General features: G+C 36.2%; 1 pseudogene; it reads left to right on the forward strand.

The window, feature by feature from the left end:
- The first annotated feature begins 22893 nt into the window (after positions 1 to 22893).
- Positions 22894 to 23812, forward strand: LOC149215176 (uncharacterized; annotated as a pseudogene).
- Positions 23813 to 24661: the final 849 nt, after the last annotated feature.

The following is a 24661-nucleotide window of genomic DNA, read 5'->3' on the forward strand; positions in this document are numbered from 1 at the left end:
AGCTATAAGATCTGACAAAGATCTTAGTGTACCTTATTGCTGACTTTCTAGATTTCCTCCGTTTATTTGGTTATTTGTAGTAGAAGGCAATATAGGTAATGATGTACCATGAAAATGAGTGCAAAACCAATAGCTCTTGAACTCATTTGAAATTCATGGAGATCGTGTGGACCTTATTGAAAGGGTCTCTTGGGGTGGGTCCTTACAAGTGATGTAAGAAACTTGGAATCGTTTGGTTGAAAACGAAGGCCACTAATTTGTCACTTTACTAATTATAAAGCTAAGTAAGATCAAATATAAATCTGACATATATGGCATAAAAACATGTGGCCAAATACAAGTAAACCCTTTCATCTTGTAGGTAACCACCTCACTCAATAATATGCTTTCTAGTTCGGGAGGCCTATTGCTTGTGGTAGAGCAAGTAACAATTAACTCTATTGTCCTAGTTAACAACATAAGATGCATTGTCACAATTAATTCCACTTCTCAACATCATAATATCTATATATTTTGAGGGAAAACTTAAATCTAGGCATGAAATTATCAAACCATCACAAAAACATCAAAATAATATATTTAGAGAAAATAAACATTCCATTTTGAAGTAAGAAATGAACGTAAACAATCATCTATGGGTTCACTTCAAAATATTTTCCATATATTCATGTTAAATTAAGAGCATAATAATGCTAAAAAAGGAAAGAAAACCATCTTAGCCATAAAAATATCATCAAATATAAAACATGCATATCATGAAAGCTATTCTAGTGTACCTTCATCATCCTATGTTAATATTCTCTATCTTGAAAGAGCCAAGTGATGGTGTGACCTCTAACAGTAGTGGCATAATCGATATTGTACATGTTGATGTATATACTTCATCATGTGGTGCATGTGTCATCTCTTCACCCTCAGTTTCTTTTTTCTTTGGATCGTAAGAGAGCCTAGCATATTTTTCCTTATATTTTTTCTTACCGAGATCTTTACAATCTCCTCTGCCAATAATGTTCAAGTTGTTATGGACCTATCAACCTTCCCTATAGACACAAAACTCCCCTCAATTCATAACATACTTTATTTACCTTCTGTGCTAACACATGCCCCATTATTTGACAACTATTAGGAGTTGTTGTAGCCTTAGCTCTACCCTGACCCAATGACCAAAAAACATGAAAAATTTATCCATTTTTAAGAGCTACATCCACATGAGGAAGTTGATTCGACATTCTTACCCCTAGTGGACAAAATCCAACAAATTATATATTTTATTGATCATCAATCATGTCCAACCTTTGGAGGAGCAACTACAATCCTTGGTCCATGATCAACTGCCTAAGATTTAATTAAAGAGACTCCAAAATGCATTCGTCTCAAGGCCTATCATGTAAATACTTTTCCAATCATATTGTTCCTGATTGGGGGATAGCTAAAAATTTGCAATATTTTATTTGAATTCAGGGGTTTCATTAAATTATCTCTCCCAATAGGAAAAGGGATGGTTACATTAAAACATCATATTTTTCCTTGTGAGTCTTTCGATGGTAGTTTCTATTTACAATTTTGTATTTTTTTTTGTGGGTAGCACATATTACATGCACAATTAATTGTATTCACATCACTTGTGGGAGTATGGAAGAAACCAAATTAATTCTGAGAATAATGATTATATCAAAATACTCTTAATAATTTCACTCTCCCTGCCACACCTTTAAGGGGGGTAAATCACGGTATGAACTAGTTTGAACAAAGGTAATTTTATAAAATAAGCAAAAATTAAAACTAATTTCAATAACCATTATAAAATTTTGGCAACTTTGTACAATATATTACAATAAAATTAAAATATCTAACAATGTACTTAAGCACAAGTTGCATGATACATGATAGATATAACTTTCGAAAGATTAATTTATTATTATTTATAACATGTTAATAATAAAGATTTATTTAATTTCTAACTTCCTAGATGCCAATTTATTATTATTATCTCTAGCATGCTAGTAACAAGGCTTCTTTAATTTGTATTGTAATCCATCTCTTTTTCATTAAAATTATCATGTTAATGTTAATTTTTAGGTGCCAGCAATATATTTGTCTTTACATATTTATAAAAAAAAAATTTGATAAAAACATTATTATTTCTTAGTGTAAACTTTTGTGATTCATAATGTTTTAAAGAACTTTTTTTTGGATAAATCACATTAAAGATTTTAAAACTAATGCATTTCTAACAACAAATTGTGGTTCATCATTAAAATATGTGGTTTCTAATAAATCACATTAAAGATTTTAATAGTAACACGTTTCGAATCACAAATTATGGTTTATGATCGAACTGTGTTGATCTTAAAATCCTTAATGTAATTTATCCCAAAAAAAAAAAAAAAAAAAACTCTTAAAATCCTTAATGTAATTTATCCCAAAAAAAAAAAAAAACTCTTACCAACATTATTATTGTCACGGATACTAATATATAATTAAATATAAATATAAATATCTAAAAAATTATTATAAAATAGAATATGAAAAATAATAAGATTAATATTAGTTTATTCAACAAAATTATCCCGCACATATATCACACTTAATAATACTAAATTAATAGAAGTTTAAAACGTGAAAGAGGAATATTGAATCAAATTAAGGGAGATGAACACATTGCACAAACATCTCGATGGTTTTTTTTTATAAACTACTTATCAGTGTTTCCTGTCTTTTTGTATGGTTGAGAGTGTATTACAAAAGTCTTTGGTTTTCATATAATTTAGTTTGTACGTGAATAATTAAGGAAGGCTTTTGATATATTTACGAATAGTTGTATTTATTATTAATTAAAAGAAAATAATGGTGGGTTAGTATGAATTATGAAAGATATAGTGTAGATTGATATGTAGTTAAAGTTAATCTTAATATAGTTTTTTTTTTTATATTTTCTTTTGTAAGTTTAGGTAGGTCTTTTTCTATTTATAAAACGTAAAACTGAGAATACATACTAGATATAGGTGGCCTCAGCTTGCCTAATGGGAAACCAAGCTTTTTGGCCACCTAAATATAACATAGGTCATCCAAAATTGGTACGTCTGTAGTCTTTCTAGCCATGCTATGTAAACCGAGTAATTAAAAATAGAGTTTTTATCTACTGTTCCTATGAGCATGCAAAAATATAAAGAAACTTTCCACAAAAAGGAGCACAATTCTAATCTGAGAATAGAAGAAACTCAGTCTACTCATCCTGATCTTCCTGGTCTGGTTCCACCATTGCTGGGTCCGCTGCTGATCCCCCATGCACTGGTCTCTTGTTCGCTGCACCTGGGATGTATCTCTCTATTCGGTCCAATCTCATATCCTGTTTGCAGAGTTGGAATTGTATGGTCTGCAAATCTTTTTTGTAGTCCGACATGTCTCTAGTTATTAGAGCCATGCCCATTGAGACTTGTTCAACTGCCTTACAGAGTAGTCTCTTCATAAGCCAATAAAGGTGCAGTGTCTGTTTGTATTGAGACATTCTGCCCCTGGTGTTACCCGGGTCTGAAACCATACCCCTCCATTCTTCCATTTCCCCTCAGACTCCTCCTCCTTCACTTCCGCTTCCATATCTTCAATTGTTTCTCGGATACCTTCATCTGTATCTCTCATATAAGCCTTGGCCGCTTCCTGTATGGCCTCGTCCATCGGGCGTCGGCCTCTCCGTTTGCCCGGGGTATTACTATTTTGTGGCCCCAGGCAAGTATTTGGTTGTCCTTGGCGTCCGCGACCACACCCTTGACCCCATGCACGTCCTGCCCAAGCCATCTCCCTGCTACCCTTTATCTGTTCACAGGACAAACAATATTGGGTTAGAATAAAATCTTCTTCAGTCCAAATACCCATCCACTCTGGGTTTCTCTGTTTGTGATTGCATTTGCGTATACCCAGGTCTCTCGAGGGGTGATCCCCTCCCCTCCCTCTTTTCCTTGCTGTTTTTTCCTCACGTAGATTTTTGGTGTCCGCATCTCCTGTGCCTGTCCGCTCCCCCACTATGGTTCGACTATCCCTTTCCTGGGTATTCCTCATCATGGTAAAGCCATTAGCCATAATCCCAGCACTCTCTTCCCTCCTCTTATGTAGATTGGGTACCCTCGCTGTCTTGTTAGAGGGATCCTCCTGGGGTGGCGTTATCTTCTTGCTTGGGTTCCCTTTTAGGTCGCACTCCTAGTCCTACATTCTTATTTGCTCCTTGTTAGCTTCCCATATCCTACTACTCCGCCTGGTACCTCTTCCCCAACTTGCCATCCTCATCTCCTCTTTGTCTCTCTCATTGTTTCTCCTCATTTTACAGGTTTTAGGCTCCTCCTTCCCCACTTTAACATTGCTTATGCCCTTGTCCCTCTCCTGGTTCAAATCCCAGCTCTCAAACTCTGCCATTTCCTGGGGCACGGACTGGACATTCTTGCTAGCTCCCTTGGCAGGCCCGTTTTCCTCCCCCTGCCTCTGGTTCTAACCTCCCCCCCAGCATACTACCAAAGGCTAAATCAATAACAGGGAGACGACAGTTTACATACCCGGTGACACGTTCCTTGCTCGCTGTTGTATTGTTTGGCTCCCTCGTCCCGCTCCAACTTCGCCTCCCTCGCCTTCTATCCTTCCCCTTAGCCTTACTTCTTCTATACTCCCACATGCCACCACCCTTCTATCTCATCGTTCCATCCTCACTGTCCTCCCGACCTCTCTCTGGCCGACCATACCTTCTGCCACCTTTCCTACCTGAACGACGATACCTCTCCACGTACCTATTAGCTCTCATGTGAGCTAGTCCGGCGTGTCCTTGCTCCTTCATCTGTTTGACATCGACATTATGGCGCATTACAGCCTCCATCACCCCGATTGGGGAAATTTTTTTATTTTTTATTTTTTTTTTCTAAATTTTTAATAATATATATCATTTTTTTTTATAATTTTTTAATAATATGATTTTTCTTATAAATTGAAGAATTTGCAATTTTATATGGGATGTATTTGTTTTAAAATAAATTAGTTTTTCTAATTTTATATTTTCTAACTTTTATGTAAAGATGTAGGATTTTTTTACACAAAACCCTAAAAATACCCTAAACGAAAAGAAAATCATATTAACAAATTCTTAGAATTTTAAGAAGGAAACTTGAAAATTGAAAAGTACCGAGAATGCTTCCTATTAGCCACCAGGCACTCTTCCTCTTTCCAACACAAATATTTATAATAAATGAAAAGTTATGTGAGTATAGGTAGCATGCGGAACCTCTGCATGTGGCCACTCCGCATCAGTCTGAGGCTTCTCCTCCTTAGGAATTAACAGTTCCTCTATAGCCTATAGTTGGAGCTCCCTCTCAAGGGAAACTCGCATGGCCTTCTTCTCATCAAACTTGAGATCTCTACTCGACTGTCTCAATCATGAAAGGAAGACTTGGTGTACTTTCCCAAGGTACAACTTTTGCATGTGTCAACTTGCTCAAGTTTACCTTTGGGAAGTCCTGTAGATATCTGTTGCATTATCTTCAAAGCCCCATGATGCAAATGGCCCAACTGCCTATGCCACAACTCACTAATGTCTTTGCTTTGCACCAATTCTGATTTCGTACTCAATGTTGCACAATCATCTACCTTTAGTTTATAGATATTCTTCACCCGAATCCCTATCCTCTTGGTCCAACCCATGGCTATGTGTCTTAGGAATGCCTTTCCTTTACTGAAGGCAACATCGTAGCCCTTGTCCTCCAACATCGCGATCGATACCAAGTTCTTCTTCAGTCCAGACACATACATCATATTTGTCAAGGTGGGAGGAGCTCCATGCTCCCTCTAAAAAGCAACTGTGCCCACCCCTGAAACACTATACCTTCCATCGTCACCCATCTATATGCGCATCTTGAGGTCTTTCTCCTCCAAGGCATTGAATAAATTTTTATCACCGATCATGTGGAATGAGGCTCCACTGTCAAGATACCAGACAGAACCCATCATCGATGACACCATGCATGCGATGAGGGTGAAGTCCATTTCGAACTGAGAGGCTAATGCCTCACCTTCCGATCCTTCTGAGGATCCCTTCTTGGACTTCTTCGATGAGCAATTACTCGCATAATGTCCCATATTGTGACAATTAAAGCATCTCACTTTAGACATGTCACCCTTCTTCCCTCCATGAGAAGAATTCGATTTGAAATGGGAAGCCTTCCCCTTCCCTTTCCTTGCCTTACCTGCTAAGGCCAGATTTTCTTCATCATCATTCTTGGATGAAAAACCATCTCGTGTGCTCCTCCTGATCTCCTCCTGCATAAGATTTGACCACAGTCGTTCCCAATCTGGCAGTTTTTCCCTTCCATTCATAGAATCCTGGTAGCTATTCCAACTCTTTGGAAGGCTAAGGAGAGCGAGGCTCACCATATCATCATCGACAGTAGTTATTCCCACACTACCAAGCTCATCTCTGTAGGTGGTGAGCTTGTTCAGATATGTGGAAATAATATCGCCCTTCTCCATCTTGATTCTTCAAAGCTTATCCTTAAGCACCAATTTCCTCTCGTCGCTACTGTTCTGGTAGAGGTCCTTCAATGTCTTGCACATTGAAAATGGAATATCCTTCCCATGGAGACTCGAGACAATATGGTCTCGAACTCCCTCAAGGATGATCTGCCTCATTTTTGCCACACACTTCTTCCACTCAGCCAACTCTTGTGCATTAGTTGAAGCTGTCTTTAGGATTTCTTGATCAATGAATTCCTTCAAGCCATTGTCTTCTAATACAACCTCCATTCTATTTTTCCATGCTATGTAATTTGAGCTACCTTCCAAGGCATACTCGAGTCTCAAGCCATAGAACGCCATTGGCCAACCTTGAAGTATGATACGAATTTGATTTGCACCTGTAACCCCGAACTTCAAACTTCGAATTCTATTCTCAGTGTACTGTTCATAACTCTGATACCATGTAGAAAATTTCTACAAATCCAGCTTTGATACCATGTAGAAAATTTGATGTAGGTTAACCTCATAATACAATATAAATTAAAGCAGAATATTATAACCTACTTCTACTATCAATTTGCGGAAGCTTAAAGTTTGAGCTGAATAATATAACCAGAAGAAGAAGAATCAATGCACAATACACATGAAAATACTTTGGGGAAAGCCTCAACTAAAAACCCCACATTATTGTATTATCATACATGGTGGAAATACATAGGAATCATACAAAGCCTTAGCTCTCACAGCTAGCCAGCTCTCAGTACAATCCTCACAGATGCTCATAGGCAATCTTGGCTTCTCTCTAGCCTTCCTCTCTGCCCTCCAAACTCCTATTTCCTTGCGTTGTTCCTTGTGGATGATTTGCTTTCAACCAAGTGGAAAACCTATCTCACACACTTCAAAACTGCGCAACCCTCAAGGATTATATCCTTGACTGCATGCATGAGTTTTCTCCATGAGAAAACACATGCAACTGATAGTACACTATCCTTGACTTTAATCTCAACTAGGTCTTTTTTAGAATATACATGCATGAGTTTCTGATGAGGGAATCTTCAGTTAACTGGAGTAGCACTAGTTGAGTGCATGCATGCTTCAACTGACTGTTAACTCACCATTAGTTTCTCAAACAGTTTGGAACTAATTTAATTGGACTTAACTCAATAAACTGAGTTAACTAGTTACAACTCAAATATAACTCAATTTTATCCCCTTCATTTAAGGGATAACTCTTGCATGACTTCAGAAAGACTTCTAACTTGAATTTCTTCAACTAATTAATTATTTGCAAGTAGCTGTTAAGACTAAATTCGATTTCAATTCACAATTTAATTTGTCCTAATTGGAATATTCTTGTTGCCATATTTCAATATTTATTTACCCTATTTTTTATTATTATTAATTTTTTTAAATGCCATATATTAGTTTTATATTAAGAATTGAATGAATTACATATTTCTCTTTTATTTTATATATATATATATATATATATTTCATATTATATATATATATATATATATATATATTTCATATTATATATATATATATATATATAATATGAAATATATTAATTAAGGAGAGGGATTCTCTTGAATTTCGAGGAAAACCAAGTAATAAAGTATTTTTGGGACCCTGGAAAGAAGATGAATAATATGGTTAAAATGTAAAAACTTTTGTTTGGTTTTCAACTAATTAAGAATAAAAAACTTTCCAAAATAACAATTTTGAGAGATTCTCTTTATCACCATTCAACATTTACACATTGACTCTCTTCCTAAAAATAACGATCTAAACTTTCTTTTCCAAATAATCATTAAGACCTTGGGTTTCTTCCGCTTTTTACCACATCCTAATACATCAAAACAAAGAAACTAATGAATAAGCAAATCAGGCTAGTGTATTGGAAGCAAGATAGAGCATCATCAATGACAAGTACGAGAGAAAACCATCCCATGATAAACACCATGAAGGTCCCAATTCATTGTTATTTCTTTGATATTTATAAGATGAGGAGCATAAAAAAATAAATTTGTGGGAGTCCTTAGGTTCTATCATAAGTCCAATAGCCCTTTCAGAAATTTGAATGATCGATTAACAGTCATGTGGTATGGGCCTGTTTTTATAGCTAAGGTGGTAAGGCTGCAGGCATGCATGCCATGGGTCTCCACGCTCCTCGCTTATGGCAAAATCTGTGGCAGGACATTATTTCATTTATTCTCATATCCACATACCCTGTTCATTCAAGTCTACAGGGGAATGAACGTTAACAAAATACAAGGTTGATAAGATTTTTTTGGTGTGTGAGGCTTGAGCTTCCTCGTCTCAAAATTAATGCCCTCCGTAGAAAAATTCAATAATATTGAAATAAAAATAATGAATGTAATTCATTCGGTTTTTAAAATAAAATTAATATGTTATATTTAAAAAAATTGATTATAAGTGTTATATTGTCATGTATTTTAAATATATTAATAACAACAATGTTAATAATGAGATTCACGTATTAAATATTTCAATATTATAGTTTTTAACAAAACGATTAAAAGTATTTTGCATTTTAATTTATTTTTTTCAATGTACTTAATGAGATTTTTAAAGTGTTGGATTCACTCTACACTGGTTAGATGAATCTGTATTGTAATTTTCAATATTATAAATTTTAAACGGTATAATACACACAATCCAATGCTTAATGAAAATTTTGAAGTGTTAAATTCATTGTACATTTGTGAGCTGAATATGTACTGATTTACGGGAAATAAAAAGAACTTGACATAAAACAATATATTTTTTAAATATATTTGAGTCATTAAAAGATAATTCTATTCATGTCCATAAAAAAAATTAAAACAATTTTATAAAATATGAAAATTAATCAATTAGAATAACCTTGAGTAAACACAAAAAAAAATGGAGTGAATAATAAAGTGATTGTTTTTGGACATTCTTTTCAATGTTGCAAAAGAAAAGAAAAGAAAACACCTAGACCTAAATCTTTATAATATTTTAGAAATTGACCGATTTTTGGAATATTTTAAAATCTATCCTGCAGATTTTCTCTTCTTTTAATTAAATAGCTGCAAGAAAAAACGGTGTTACACAAAGCAATGGACCATTTTCAGTGCAATGCAGTGATTCATAGTACTGTAGCCACAAAGATTCGACAAGCAGCAGCCTTTCTACAGACGCGTACCACCGCAGGATTTTTTCTTCTGTCAATCAATTAAAGTAATGGCGGCACGCCGAGTATTGGCTCATTATCGATGCAGTGACTCACATACATGTGCAACATCTCCCTGCTACCCTCTATCTGTTCACAGGACAAACAATATTGGGTTAGAATAAAATCTTCTTCAGTCCAAATACCCATCCACTCCGGGTTTCTCTGTTTGTGATTGCATTTGCCTATACCCAGGTCTCCCGAGGGGCATCCCCTCCCCTCCCTCTTGTCCTTGTTGTTTTTTCCTCACACAAATTTTTGGTGTCCGCGTCTCCTGTGCCTATCCGCTCCCCCACTATGGTTCGACTATCCCTTTCCTGGGTATTCCTCATCATGGTAAAGCCATTAGCCATAATCCCAACACTCTCTTCCCTCCTCTTATGTAGATTGGGTACCCTCGTTGTCTTGTCAGAGGGCTCCTCCTGGGGTGGCGTTATCTTCTTGCCTGGGTTCCCTTTTAGGTCGCCCTCCTAGTCCTGCATTCTTATTCGCTCCTTGTTAGCTTCCCGTATCCTACTACTCTGCCTGATACCTCTTCCCCAACTTGCCATCCTCATCTCCTCTTTGTCTCTCTCACTGTTTCTCCTCATTTTACAGGTTGTAGGCCCTTCCTTCCCCACTTTAACATTGCTTATGCCCTTATCCCTCTTCTGGTTCAAAGCCCAGCTCTCAGACTCTGCCATATCCTGGGGCATGGACTGGAAATTCTTCCTAGCTCCCTTGGCAGGCCTGTTTTCCTCCCCCTGCCTCTGGTTCTAACCTCCCCCCCAACATACTACCAAAGGCTAAATCAATAACAGGGAGACGACAATTTACATACCCGGTGACATGTTCCTTGCTCGCTGGTGTATTATTTAGCTCCCTCGTCCCGCTCCAACTTCACCTCCCTCGCCTTCTATCCTTCCCCTCAGCCTTACTCCTTCTATACTCCCGCATGCCACCACCCTTCTATCTCGTCATTCCATCCTCACTGTCCTCCCCACCTCTCTTTGGCCGACCATACCTTCTGCCACCTTTCCTACCTGAACGACAATACCTCTCCACGTACCTGTTAGCTCTCATGTGAGCTACTACGGCGTGTCCTTGCTCCTTCATCCGTTTGACATCGACATTATGGCGCATTACAGCCTCCATCACCCCGATTTGGGAAATTTTTTTATTTTTTATTTTTTTTATTTTTATAAATTTTTAATAATATATATAAACTTTTTATAATTTTTTAATAATATAATTTTTTTTATAAATTGAAGAATTTTCAATTTTATATGGGATGTATTTGTTTTAAAATAAATTAGTTTTTCTAATTTTATATTTTCTAACTTTTATGTAAAGATGTAGGATTTTTTTACACAAAACCCTAAAAATACCCTAAACGAAAAGAAAATCGTATTAACAAATTCTTAGAATTTTAAGAAGGAAACTTGAAAATTGAAAAGTACCGAGAATGCTTCATATTAGCCACCAGGCACTCTTCATCTTTCCAACAAAAATATTTATAATAAATGAAAAGTTATGTGAGTATAGGTAGCATGCGGAACCTCTGCATGTGGCTGCTCCGCATCAGTCTGAGGCTTCTCCTCCTTAGGAACTAACAGTTCCTCTATAGCCTATAGTTGGAGCTCCCTCTCAAGGGAAACTCGCATGGCCTTCTTCTCATCAAACTTGAGATCTCTGCTCGACTGTCTCAATCATGAAAGGAAGACTTGGTGTATCCCAAGGTACAACCTTTGCATGTGTCAACTTGCTCAAGTTTACCTTTGGGAAGTCTTGTAGATATCTGTTGCATTATCTTTAAAGCCCCATGATGCAAATGGTCCAACTTCCTATGCCACAACTCGTTAATGTCTTTGCTTTGCACCAATTCTGATTTCATACTCAATGTTGCACAATCATCTACCTTTAGTTTATAGAGATTCTTCACCCGAATCCCTATCCTCTTGGTCTAACCCATGGCTATGTGTCTTAGGAATGGCTTTCCTTTACTGAAGGAAACATCGTAGCCTTTTTCCTCCAACATCACGACCGATACCAAGTTCTTCTTCAGTCCAGACACATACATCACATTTGTCAAGGTGGGAGGAGCTCCATGCTCCCTCTGAAAAGCAATTGTGCCCACCCCTGAAACACTATACCTTCCATCATCACCCATCTATATGCTCATCTTGAGGTCTTTCTCCTCCAAGGCACTGAATAAATTTTTATCACTGATCATGTGGAATGAGGCTCCACTGTCAAGATACCAGACACAACCCATCATCGATGACACCATGCATGCGATGAGGGTGAAGTCCATTTCGAACTGAGAGGCTAATGCCTCACCTTCCGATCCTTCCGAGGATCCCTTCTTGGACTTCTTCGATGAGCAATTACTCGCATAATGTCCCATCTTGTGACAATTAAAGCATCTCACTTTAGACATGTCACCCTTCTTCCCTCCATGAGAAGAATTCGATTTGAAATGGGAAGCCTTCCCCTTCCCTTTCCTTGCCTTACTTGCTAAGGCCAGATTTTCTTCATCATCGTTCTTGGATGAAAAACCATCTCGTGTGCTCCTCCTGCATAAGATCCGACCACAGTCGTTCCCAATCCGGCAGTTTCTCCCTTCCATTCATAGAATCCTGGTAGCTATTCCAACTCTTTAGAAGGCTAAGGAGAGCGAGGCTCACCATATCATCATCGGCAGTAGTTATTCCCACACTACCAAGCTCATCTCTGTAGGTGGTGAGCTTGTTCAGATATGTGGAAATAATATCGCCCTTCTCCATCTTGATTCTTCGAAGCTTATCCTTGAGCGCCAATTTCCTCTCGTCGCTACTGTTCTGGTAGAGGTCTTTCAATGTCTTGCACATTGAAAATGGAGTATCCTTCCCATGGAGACTCGAGACAATATGGTCTCGAACTCCCTCAAGGATGATCTACCTCGTTTTGCCACACACTTCTTCCACTTAGCCAACTCTTGTGCATTAGTTGAAGTTGTCTTTGGGATTTCTTGATCAATGAATTCCTTCAAGCCATTGTCTTCTAATACAACCTCCATGCTATCTTTCCATGCTATGTAATTCGAGCTACCTTCCAAGGCATACTCAGGTCTCAAGCCATAGAACGCCATTGGCCAACCTTGAAGTATGATATGAATTCGATTTGCACCTGCAACCCTGAACTTCAAACTTCGAATTCTCTTCTCAGTATATTGTTCACAACTCTGATGCCATGTAGAAAATTTCTACAAATCTAGCTCTGATACTATGTAGAAAATTTGATGTAGGTTAACCTGATAATACAATATAAATTAAAGCAGAATATTATAACCTACTTCTACTATCAATTTGCGGAAGCTTAAAGATCGAGCTGAACAATATAACTAGAAGAAGAAAAATCAATGCACAATACACATGAAAATACTTTGTGGAAAGCCTCGACTAAAAACCCCACATTATTGTATTATCATACATGGTGGAAATACATAGGAATCATACAAACCCTTAGCTCTCACAGCTAGCCAGCTCTCAATACAATCCTCACAGATGCTCACATGCAATCTTGGCTTCTCTCCAGCCTTCCTCTCTGCCCTCCAAACTCCTATTTCCTTGCTCTGTTCCTTGTGGATGATTTGCCTTCAACCAAGTGGAAAACCTATCTCACACACTTCAAAACTGCTCAACCCTCAAGGATTATATCCTTCACTGCATGCATGAGTTTTTTCCATGAAAAAACACATGCAACTGATAGTACACTATCCTTGACTTTAATCTCAACTAGGTCTTTCTCATAATAGACATGCATGAGTTTCTGATGAGGGAATCTTCAGTTAACTGGAGTAGCACTAGTTGAGTGCATGCATGCTTCAACTGATTGTTAACTCACAATTAGTTCCTCAAACAGTTTGGAATTAATTTAACTGGACTTAACTTAGTAAACTGAGTTAACTAATTACAACTCAAATATAACTCAATCTTATCTCCTTAATTTAAGGGATAACTCTTGTATGACTTCAGAAAGACTTCTAACTTGAATTTTTCCAACTAATTAATTTAAAATAAATAAATTAATTAAGTGCAAATAGTTGTTAAGACTAAATTTGATTTTAATTCACAATTTAATTAAAAAACAAATTAAATTGGAATATTCTTATTGCCATATTTAACATTTATTTATCATATTTTTTATTATTATTAATTTTTTTAAATGCAATATATTAGTTTTATATTAAGAATTAAATGAATTACATATTTCTCATATATATATATATATATATATATATATTGAAATATATTAATTAAGGAGAGGGATTCCCTTGAATCTCGAGGAAAACCAAGTAATAAAGTATTTTTGGGGCCTTAGAAAGAAGATGAATAATATGGTTAAAATATACAAGCTTTTGTTTGGTTTTCAACTAATTAAGAATAAAACACTTTGGAAAATAACAATTTTGAGAGATTCTCTTATCACCATTCAACATTTACACATTAACTCTCTTCCTAAAATAACTATCTAAACTTTCTTTGTCAAATAATCCTTAAGACTTTGGATTTCTTCCTTAATAAAGCTTTTTACCACATCCTAATACATCAAAACAAAGAAACTAATGAATAAGCAAATCGGGCTAGTGTATTGGAAGCAAGATAGAGCATCATCAATGACAAGTACAAAGAGAACCATACCATGATAAACACCATGAAGGTCCCAATTCATTGTTATTTCTTTGATATTTATAAGATTAGGAGCATAAAAAAATCATTTTGTGGGAGTCCTTAGGTTGTATCATAAGTCCAATACCCCTTTCATAAATTTGAATGATCGATTAATAGTCATGTGGTATAGGCCTGTTTTTATAGCCGAGGTGGTAGGCTGCAGGCATGCATGCCATGGGTCTCCACGCTCCTTGCTTATGGCATAATCTGTGGCAGGACAATATTTCATTTATTCTCATATCCACATACATACATTGTTCATTCAAGTCTACAAGGGAATGAACGTTAACAAAATTCAAGGTTGATAAGATTTTTGTGGTGTGTGAGCTTCCTCGTCTCAAAATTAATGCCCTCCGTAGAAAAAATCAATAATATTGAAATAAAAATAATACATGTAATTCATTCGGTTTTTAAAATAAAATTAATATGTTATATTTAAAAAAATTGATTATAAGTGTTATATTGTCATGTATTTTAAATATATTAATAACAGAAAGATTCACATATCAAATATTTCAATACTATGGTTTTAAACGAAACGATTAAAATTATTTTGCATTTTAATTTATTTTTTTCAATGTACTAATGAGATTTTTGAAGTGTTGCATTCACTCTACACTGGTTAGATGAATATGTATTGCAATTTTCAATAATGAGATTTTTAAGTGTTGCATTCACTCTACACTGGTTAGATGAATATGTATTGCAATTTTCAATAATGAGATTTTTTGCAATTTTCAATAATGAGATTTTTAAGTGTTGCATTCACTCTACACTGGTTAGATGAATCTGTATTGTAATTTTCAATATTATAAAATTTAAACTGTATAATACACACAATCCAATGCTTAATGAAAAATTTTGAAGTGTTAAATTCATTGTACATTTGTTAGCTGAATCTGTACTGATTTACGGGAAATAAAAAGAACCTGACCTAAAACAATATATTTTTTAAATATATTTGAGTCATTAAAAGATAATTCTATTCATGTCCATAAAAAATAATAAAAAATTAAAACAATTTTATAAAATATGAAAATTAATCAATTAGAATAACCTTGAGTAAACACAAAAAAAATGGAGTGAATAATAAAGTGATTGTTTTTGGACATTCTTTTCAATGTTACAAAAGAAAAGAAAACACCTAGACCTAAATCCTTATAATATTTTAGAAAATAAAATTTATCTTGCAAATTTTCTCTTCTTTTAATTAAATGGCTGCAAGAAAGAACGGTGTTACACAAAGCAATGGACCATTTTCAGTGCAATGCAGTGATTCATAGTACTGTAGCCACAAAGATTCGACAAGTAGCAGCCTTTCTACAGCAGCGTACCAACGCAGGATTTTTTCTTCTGTCAATCAATTAAAGTAATGGCGGCACGCCGAGCATTGGCTGCAGTGACTCACATACATGTGCAACAGTATGGTACCCACATCAACTCCACCAGCAACAGCCTTTCGACAGAACAGCACAGTACCAACGTAAGGTGCACGACGTAGAACATGTGGAAGTGAAGAACCGTATCGTACCCACATATACTCCTCGAGCAGCAGCCTTGGGACAGAAGAGTACCAACGCAACACTCGCGAGGAACTGCAGCAAATGACGTATAATAACATGTGCACACCGCCATAGGAGAGGCCAGTCGATATTTAGGGACTTGAATGCATATTTTTCCTTGAGGAGATCTGCCTATTTATTTTAATAGTAGATTTTGGAAATATTTTGAAATTTAATAAATAGTAATATTTTATAGGTTTATTATTAAAATATATTTATTTTATTTTTAAAAGGAAAAACAATAAATTTATATTAGCATAGAAGTTGTTATATCTATTTAAGACTATCAACAACCTATCATTAATTTCAGAGATCACAATGTGGAAGTCACATTGTCTCGATCAAATAAAATGGAAAAAACATAACTCCCAACTACCATGAAGACCCTAGGAACTCCTCTGTGCATGTTGATCATATAAAATAGAGAATGCAAAGGTCAAAACTAAACCCATCTGCACCTCCTACATGACAAAATGGAATGCAAATATGCCCCTGCATAAGGAAACATGCAAAACAAAGAATGACAAGATCAAAAACAAAGTCTGACTGTGTCTCCAAAAGGACAAAGAGGAAAATTGTTCTTCATGCAAAAAACAATGATAAAGCTCTGTTTGAGGCACTCATAATGAAACAACACAGAATGTGTTGAAGTCCCATGCTTGGAGAGTTGTTCCGCCATTGAGTTATGCTCTCTAAAAATGTGGTGAAAGGAAACAGAGAGAAAGCTAGCCTTCATAGAAGTGATTTTCTCCAACCAGTGACACAAAGACAGAACAACTAGAGAGTAAGGACCCAATGCCAAGTCGATTGCCACTTTTGAATCCCCTAAGATAAAAATCTCATCCACAACTAGCCAAGGGCACAATGGAAGACTCCTCATGAGGGTAACACCTAAAACTGCATATTAGTGCTCAATCCACCAAACTAAAAGAAGTGATAATGTGAGGGGGAAAGGGAGATGACTGCTCAGCATCCGCACAGTCCACCCATAAAGGCACCATCGAAGAAACCAATAAGAAAAATATGGGCAAGGGGTTCGAAGGACCAACAACGCCTGGAGCAACTAATTTTGTGAGACCCAATCTCCAAAAAATAACCAACGATTCTTGGAGAATTAGTTCTCAAATCTGAAACAACATTATCAAATATGCATGCATTCTAACAATGCTAAATCCCCTAGAAAATTAGGTTGTTTATCACAACTTAGCCGAGTCTACATCAAAAGTGGTCTAAGAACATGTTTTAAACCTACTTGTTTGAATGATTAAAGAAATAGTGGTAGCACTAGAAGCAAACTAGCAAAGGAGATACTAGCAAAGGATCTATGGAGCAAGGTATTATAGTAGGATCATATTTGGAGGATTTTGAAAGAGATAATTTTCTTTTGTTTTGCAATTTTTATTAAGTTGAAGATTGAATACCACATGGTGAAATTTTGAGGAAAAAAATGGAGATTTTAGGAGAAATAAGAACAAAATGTTTTGGAATCAAGATTGCAATGATGAAGGAAAAACCAGCGAAATTAAAGATACAAAGCTCTTGAGAAGAAAAGGCAGTGTAGGTTTTCATTATGACGTAACAATTCAGAGGTATAACAAATGGTTGTAGGAGGTTGAAAGAGTTAATTCACTCTTAAGGAGGATTGTTTGAAGAGTACAGGGAAGAAGTACTTTGGAGGATTGGTTCAGAGGAGTGGACCAAAAGGAATTTTTTGAATCATAAGATGTTGGTATATGTCTTATAAAATAAGTATGATGTTTTTTCTTAACTCTGGTCATCAATAATTGTGTTTGTAGGTAACATAGAAGGAATATTGGTATCAAACAGTGTAGTGGTGAAGTTATGGAAGAGAAAGGGTGAGCAAGAAGAGCTCTCAAGTGGAGGAATTGTGACAAAATTCCAACAACAAGTTGAAATTTTTGAAGAGAGGACAACAAAGTTCTCAAGGGAGGAACAAAGAGGTGAGTGGATGAAGATGAAAAATCTTGACAACTTTGAAAGCTGGGGAGCAGGCGTGCTCTAGAACAGGGAAAAAGGAGAGGTTTTATTACAAAGAACCAGAAGAAGATAGCTTCCAATAGTTGAGGTTGGGTAGAAGTTGCAAAAGGAAGTTACATAGTGAGTCTGAGTATAATTTCCAAGAGAAATAGAAGAGAAGGATACCAAGAGGATAACTTGGTACTATGACAAATGGCAGAATTGTTGCAAATATGGAGAAGGCTTGTTGCAGCTCACAAGTGGATAAAGAGAGTTCACAGAAGAAGGAAAGAATGGATACTAATGGTTATGTTAAGGTTTCAGAGAGAAGAGATCATAATCAGAAGAAAGGAAATTCCAAAGAAGTTGGCATAAAGAGGATGAGTGACGAGGAATTTGAGAAGGATATGGTTGAGTTCAGAATAGAACTCAATCATTTGAAACAGTTGCTACAAGAAATCCAGGAAGACTAGAGATATGGCTAGATAATGAAGTAGAAAATGGTGAGATGGCATCCATTGCAAAGGAAGTTGAGGAATAATATGTATGACAGGTTGAAGGAAGAACTCAGAGCAGTTGAGTATAAAATGATTATTTTTTAACACAGTTTATTTCTTGATGCAGAAGAAGTCAGAAATGTTGACGAAGAATTTATAGACAACTTGATGGTCTATGGGATTAGTTTGGATCAACATGAAGATGAGGCAATTGAAGCATCAAATGAAGAGCCTTATATTTTTGAATTTAACATTTTGTGTATGAATGCGAGATTGGTAGGTGATGGTCAACATTTAAATGATGTGCTTATGCAGATTGATGAAGAAATAAGACTTCTCGAGGAGATGGTTGAGATGGAGAAATTTTGTGAGAATGTGCTTATTTACTTTGAAGATGATGGATTTAATAGGGAAGTTGTTATGATAGAGGAAATTGAAGGAGAACATACCTTAATTCTTGTTGTAGAGGAAGATGAATCAACATCACCTTGTGGAAATTATGTAAGTATAAAGATGAGATAAAATCATAAAGTAGATAATTACTTCATGAAGACATGCTTGAGCAAATTTCAATACTAATTGAAAATCTCATTTCAGAGGGAGAAAGCATAGATGGAGATGAGATAGAAATTTTGGAGGAATGGTTGGTAGGAGATCCAAGCAATGGATATTGCATGGAGGACATAGGCACAATTCAAAGTGATTTAATTGAATTGTATGAGGAGTTGAATTTCTTGGAGGAGTTGATAGAAAGCCAAAGACTTCATATTTAGCTTGGAAAAATAGAGTTAGAGGAAATTGCATTAAAATACAATGAGGAGAGGCTTACAAAATATGATCAGTGGATTAACAAGATTTTTATAGCTCTTATGACAGAAGAGGATATGCAGCAACTTGAAGACAGTGACAACAATGAAGTTCAGCCAAAGGCAGAGGTTGATAGAGTGATTAATGAATTATGGATTCTAATGAGGAATACATTCAGGATAAGATACTACAGGTAGAGGAGGATAGATAACAAGAAGATGCAATTGACTAAAGAAATTTGTATCAGCAAAGCAAATGGGTAGCAACAGCATAAAGTGTGGAAGCCTGGAGAATTAAAGGCAAACGAGAAAAGTAACAGATCAGATAGGCAGCTACGAACTAAAGTTTGGGATCTATGAGGACTTCATCAACATATGAAACACACATGGTCAGGAGACACGGTATATGAAACACACATGGTCAACACCATAAAGTGATTAATGAATTATGGATGCTGATGAGGAATACATTCAAGAGAAGATACTATAGGTAGAGGAGGAAAAATAACAAGAAGATGCAACTGACTAAAGAAATTTGTATCGTCAAAGAAAATGAGTAGAAACAGCATAAAGTGTGGAAGCCTGGAGAATTAAAGGCAACAGAGAAAAATAGCAAAGCAGATAGGCATCTACGAACTAAAGTTTGGGATCTAGGAGGACTTCATTAGCATATGAAACACACATGGTGAGGAGACCATGAATTTTTTTCACCTTGGGAGTATGATGTAGGAGCATCTTACCTCCAAGTCAAAATACATTTTGATTAGACTTAGGGGTATTTTGTTTTCATGGGAGTTTGTTCCTAAGTGAATATAATTATTTTTATTTCTTATATTTTTGAGGAAAATTAGAAGGAATTGTGAATATTGTAATAAAATATACTTCTAAGAAGAGATATCGAGAATGTTGAGTGAATTTTGAGTTAGTTAGAGGATATGTGGATCTAGAGGATCCTAGAATAAGGGTTTGTTAAGGATTTCATGGATCTAAACTAATTGTAGGTTAGAATCCTCCTTTATATAGTTATGTAAATTGAAGAAAAAATGTATGTAGAAGGAGGAGTGTTAGAGGAGAGTCGAGGAGATTGATGAAGCCAAGGAAAAGGATGACCATAAGGCAAGAAGGTCCAATTGTATTGTAAATCGGGCTAGAGCACTAAAAGGCCTCACATGTAATGATTATGCAAAAATTGTGTGAATATTAATGAAATTAGTCACTTTGTTTGACTATGAAAAGACTGTGTGAATCCTATATTAATGTATGGATTTGGGCATGTGTATTATATTATATACGAGTGTGTGAATTAAGAGTGTTGCATGTGAATCAAAGCTTACGAAGGAGAGCATTCAAGAATGCAATTTAAATGTAGAGGAATTGATTTCGTAGAGGAAGTATAAATCCTTTAGAGAAGGGCCAAGAATCCCTTTAAAGTTGTAGAAGTTATCAAGTTATCATTGATCAACATAGTGGATCGAGGATCTAATCCAATCATAATTGTGCAGTGGGAGTGCTTAAAGACACAATGAAAGCATGGAGATCTAGAGATTATAAACGATTAGAGGAGGAGTGCTAGTGTAAGCTTGAGTTAGAAACTAAGCATTGAGTACAAGCAAAAAGGAAATCTTAAAGACATAAGGTCGAGATCAGAGTACAATGTACCAGAAGCCGAGCATGAAGTAAAATAGAGAAGAGTGAAAGACCTAGATTTTTTAGCCTCGACGAAGAGAACGTCAATTGACGAAAGCCAAGAGACAAAACTTAAGTTATGTTAGAAGATTCCATCACTTGATAGTGTTAGGCTAGAGGTTCCATCCTGTAAGGTTGATAGATGAGCGCATAAGGAAGCATTCAAGCTCATTAGACACTGGGTTGACGTGGAGGTCAACCAATAGGAAAAGAATCGGGATGACTTGGAAGCCTGATGTATGTAACAAGAAAAGTAAAGTGTGACACTAGTACTGTTGACTCATCCTGGAGGAAAGGGCATGCGCATATTGATGGGAAATGGGATCAGTGGTTGACGAAAATATTTCCATTTCCCATCATCCATCTCCTAGAGAAGGAAGCATTTACACAAATAGGAGAGGACCAGACCACTAAGGACCGAGTAGATGTAGCATGTGGACCAAGTAAAGTATGGGAAGGTGACTACAAAGCAAGCCAAGTGGTTTGGGGCATGCATACATGCTTACATCATCCTGGAAAGGAAATCCCGGAAGTAGTGCTTGAGTGCATAGTTTAGGAAGGTCGAGATGATGTAGATTTGGGCTTATGCCTAAAGTGGCAACAAACTCCCGACAGGAAATATAGAAGTATACCATTTGATTAATGGGTTATCTCGAAGGATAAACGCTATGTGCAAATGCTAAAAGGGCTGGGACCTGGGTTGTATAGGAAGGTCATATGAAGGACCTTTTACTTGTGCTATGTTATCAGAAAGCTTGGCTACAATTGCTACTACAAAGGAAAAGTGATCTGAATGGAAAGTGACATCCACCCTTGGTAGTTACCCATTGCCTTTACCCATGGTATTTTCCCATGGTATTCACTCATGGTATCTGCCCATGGTAATTACCCATGGTATTGTAACTAAAGAAACCTATAAATAACAAGAGTCACTTTGTAAGAGGACATATTTGTCCACACAATGTAGATGGAGTAGTTTTCTTTATTTTAATTAAATGTTTCTTTATTTTTTTCCAGTGTTTTTGTCTTCTCTTTGGGTGTTTTCATCTCTAGGCTCCCCACATCCATATCAATGGTATTAGAGTGAGTGATGAGTCCATGGAAGTCATGTTTTTTAGGGTTTCTAGTGAATATCCTCAGATCTAGATCTAGATCATGTTTTCTTGTAACTCCTAAAACTCTTTTCTATGTTGCAAGCATCCTTCGGTGGTGGGAAGCTTTTTGTTGGGTCGCATCATTAAACATCACCGATTCTGGAAGAATTTGCATCTGTTTACATGTGAGGAATTAGGAAGCTTAATTTTATTCTCTATGATCTCACTCTCTATGATATTAGAGGCACGCCTAGAGTCACAGTTAATGTTGGTTACAGGAACCATCTATTTTTGTCAAGTTCTAAAACTAGGACTAGGTTTCCTCCTCCACAACACCACGCCAAATAATCCCTCATTTACATTGATATATAATCAATTGCGACGATGGATCTTATATTTTGAGTTTCTAGGGAGAGAAATTTGGCCCTTGGATTGTCATTGATATTATCCTTCTTCTTTTTTTTTCTAGTTACAATGGTGACCAATTGTCAGTGGGGCTAAGCAACAGGCAACTATTTCTTCTTTGGTTCTCCAATCCAATAGGCATATTCTTGTAGACTTTTAAGGAACACCTTCGTCATTTCTACTTTCTCATATGATTGGTTGGCTTTATTTCATCGGTAATGTTTTGATACGATGGACGAAGATGATAGCCTATGTATGGCAGTTCACCACCTTCAATTCAAATTCAATCAAGAGTGGCTTTGTTGGCTTGTGAAAATAGGGAGCTATATTTGCAGGAGAAGCAACTAGACCATTAATCGAAGCCTCGGAGTGTGGATGATTCGCAAGGGTCCCTTCAATTAGACTATTGGATTTACCAGTGCCAGAGGCGAAAAGGGGATTCGAAACTGGGTCGGGGAATATTGTGAAAATGAAATTTCATGTGAAGTCAAAGTCAGAGTTGAAGGTGATGAGTATGGGGGCAACATCATTGTCAATGTCATGGAGGCCTCTATACTTTGTATAGAGCCCAACGTTGAGGGACTCGTTTCCTGATGGCGACAATACACCCTTCTCCATCACTAAGATAATTTCACTATGCTTGGCTCACCTTCATACTTGTCGGTGTTGCCGTTGTTGTCGGGGTGCCACTCCAGGACTTCCTTGGGCACCCATTTTTGGTGCAAGGACATACCCAATGAAAACCATAGTAGAACTAAATAGCCTTATGTCAATGCCGTTGCAGAAGAAGTGTTTCACAATGATGATTCTAGCGAGAGAAAGATCTGGCCACATTATTTTCATGTCGTTCTCTTTGTATCATATTTTTCTCTTATTTTTTCCATATTTTGTCTGCCATTGTGGGATTCTAGTGGTACCTACAATCCCCATATTACTATGAAGAGTATTATCTTTAATGACTTCCATTTTGACAAGGGATTTGATTAGACTGGTTTTCCCACGATGATAATGTCAACAAATTCCACTCTAAATCTCAGCGTCTACAACCCTACCAAGTTTTTTGGAATTCATGTGGTCTCCTCTCCTATGTATCTTATGTGCAATGAGCCGTCGAATATTATAGTGGAAGGAGAGAAGGTTCCTCTATATGGGGCAACTAGGAACTTGAGAAGTTCTAATGAAAATGGGGAGATTCCATAGATCTTGTATTTATCATATAGTCGAAGGATTATGTTTTAGGTAAACTGGTTAAAAAAAATTTCTATAGACATATTCACTGTAAAATTGTACTGGATTCACTTAGACTGACGAGTATCATTCAAGCTTTGGAGACTTTGGAATGGTCAATATGTTTCAGATATTTGGAAATTAAAGAAAAAGTATTGTGATACATGTATGTGGTATCATCTACCACAATGTTCCCACTACTTTATATGCAATAATTGTATGAAGCATTTGAATCACCATTTCCCATGCGTAGGGCAGTCCATTGAACTGTGGAACTACTATTCTTGATTTATGTATGTTAAGAAAATTATGGTAGTAAATGATGTTATAGTCTCAAAATCCATGTCAAAAACACCTGCATCAATTATGCTCATATTGTACAGATTAATTTTAGTTTGTTTTGTTGGTGGACTTACAGTAGTTTATCTCTATTTGATCATTACAAATCAAAATTTTAGATATCAAAATGATAGAAGAGAAAATCATTACAACAAAGGAGTAATACACAATTTTAGAGAAGTATCTTTTACAAGCATTTTTCCATCAACGAATTTTAAAGTTTTTACAACATCTCATTGGATAGTGATAATTTATAAACATAAGCCACAAGATTTTTGCAAGGCAGACAAACAAGAAAACTATTTCATTATGGTTATGGGTAAATGACACAAAACCCTTGCCACCGAAGTCTATTTTCTAGGTTGCACATTGTCATCATCACAATTAGCCACAAGCATTACATGTTATCCCTAATGATGAGCCCCAGTATTGTAACAAGGATGTTGCAACTCCTAGGGTGACCAACTTTACTTTATCAACCCAAGGTTCGTACAACCTTGGAGGTGGTAGTGTTATATGCATACAGATGCAACAATCTACTCTTGTCACTTCTCAACTAGGGCGATAGACCACTAGGGTTTCTCAAACCAGTCTTCTATTGACTAGAAGGAGGATGACTACTGACAGTGAATGTATATCTATCTTTAATGCATAAAGGAAACGCTTTCCTA

This window comes from Pinus tabuliformis, chromosome 1_1 (assembly GCF_031772625.1).
Source record: "Pinus tabuliformis cultivar Carrire ecotype Pingquan chromosome 1_1, CPIR1, whole genome shotgun sequence".
NCBI classification, from domain to species: domain Eukaryota; kingdom Viridiplantae; phylum Streptophyta; class Pinopsida; order Pinales; family Pinaceae; genus Pinus; species Pinus tabuliformis.